Source organism: Prionailurus viverrinus, chromosome D2, assembly GCF_022837055.1.
Source record: "Prionailurus viverrinus isolate Anna chromosome D2, UM_Priviv_1.0, whole genome shotgun sequence".
NCBI lineage: Eukaryota > Metazoa > Chordata > Mammalia > Carnivora > Felidae > Prionailurus > Prionailurus viverrinus.
Window position 1 is genome coordinate 40,006,870 of NC_062571.1, and position 2,068 is coordinate 40,008,937.

Here is a 2,068-nt window from a genome sequence, read left to right on the forward strand (position 1 = left end):
GTTTTGGTCTGAGGCTTCTTTTTTTGGCTGCCGGAGCCTACTCTGCCTGCTCCCGGGGCAGGCCGGGAGTACCAGGGCCACTCGGGGATAACTCTGTACATGGTTCTTCACCGTTCCCCCAAATTCCTCCGTGGGCCTGCACTCCAGCCCTCTAAAGTTACTTTTCTAGAAAACCCTTTTCTAGAAAACCCATCTTCCTGCTCCAGTTTCCTGGAATCACTTCCCAAATAAACTACCTCCTCTTACACCCTCTTCTCAGGATCCGGGGGAAATCTACCCCATAAGCACCTGGACTGCTGCTGACGGCCCTCCTGAGACCTCATGAGAGCCAGTGGTAGTTTGAGAGCAGGACCATGAAGACGGAGGGGCAGGAGAACGAAGAAAAGTGGGTCCCTGCGGGCATCAGTGAGCTGTGGGATTCATCCTTGAGGGAAGTCTGCCTTTCCTCTAGACATTTCATTTCTGTGACCTGCACATTTTCTTTCTAGTTTAAACCGGCTGGAGTTGGGGTTTCTGTCGTTTGCACCCAAGAGCGTCGTGACCTACATAATTCACAACATGGAGAGCCCCAGGCACGGCCTTGCAGGTGGGGATGGCGGGTAGGGAATGCCCGATGAGACAGAGAGAGCGTGCCGTGGAGGACAGAGCCACATGGGCCTCTCAGCTCGGCCACATAGCACAGCCACTCCCTTGTCCTCTGCAAGGCTTGCTTCTTCGTCTATAAAACAGGAAGGTGCTGGAGGAGAAGCAGGCTTGGAGGCCGTGCTCGGGCAAGAGTCAGAAACCGGTTGGAGCTCTGAGAGGTCCTGTCATTCTAGGAAGATTCTTCAGTCACCTCGTCAACCCGCACAGATGTTTCTCTTTCTTCATATGATGAAGATCAGGGACCTAAAATCTAAACTTCCCCGAGAAAGCTAGAAAGGCACTGTTTGTCCCACTGGAATGGCGGGGTTGCTAAAGTTGTTGCTATGGGCTATATAAATTTAAGAGCAGGGGAAATACTAAAACGTCTGTTCATCTGATGCACATGCATGTGGCAGTCCAAGGCTTGGTTGCAGTGTAGTGACTCTTGGGACGGGCTATTCCATGTATAAGGAATTCTGGGCAAAGCCTAAGCCTTAGAAGAAGAGACTCTGTCTTGATTTCATTGGTGGCGCTTGCTTGAGACATCTCATGTGGCATTTATATGTTTATGTTGAAAATAACTCTTTTGAGGGGCGCCTGGGTGGCCCAGTCGGCTGGGTGTCCAACTTCGGCTCGAATCATGGTCTCCTGGTTGGTGGGTTCGAGCCCCGCGTCAGGCTCTGTGCTGACAGCTCAGAGCCTGGAGCCTGCTTCAGATTCTGTGTCTCCCTCTCTCTCTGCCCCTCCCCCGATCTCTCTCTCTCTCCTCTCTCTCAAAAATAAATAAACATTAAAACACTGGGGCGCCTGGGTGGCTCAGTTGGTTGAGCGACCGACTTCGGCTCAGGTCATGATCTCACGGTTTGCGAGTTCGAGCCCCGCATCAGGCTCCGTGCCGACAGCTCAGAGCCTGGAACCTGCTTCTGATTCTGTGTCTCCCTCTCTCTCTGCCCCTCCCCAACTCATGCTCTGTCTCTCTCTGTCTCAGAAATAAATAAACATTAAAACATTTAAAAAAAATAAAAATTAAAAACGTAAATCATTTGAACGGGTCAGACAATAACATGATAATTTAAATATTGGCTTCCTTTCTTGCAGGCTTGATTTGCTTGGTGACCAACTTACTAGTGACTAGTTAACTAGGTAGGTCATTCAGGCGAGTCAAACTAGCGCAAAAGAAACATGTTGCTTTCAAATATACGTGACAGTAGTAACACATGCACTTTCTTAAACTCTCCTGCTAAAATTAAGTGTAAAGAGGACAATCGCCAATCTTAAAGTCCTCCCAGTTGCTGCAAATCATCACATGCTTTTGAGGTTATGTCGGAATCCTGTTTAATTTAACATTTTTCTGCCTGTTTTGCAGACTGACCGAGTACTTCAGTTTTTAGGGCTGGTTGGCTCTTAAAGAATCCTTTCAGAGCAGTGCTTGGAATATAACATT

General features: G+C 48.8%; 1 pseudogene; it reads left to right on the forward strand.

Moving 5' to 3' along the window:
- The first annotated feature begins 353 nt into the window (after positions 1-353).
- LOC125147593 (HIG1 domain family member 1A, mitochondrial-like) lies at positions 354-1,122 on the forward strand (annotated as a pseudogene).
- Positions 1,123-2,068: the final 946 nt, after the last annotated feature.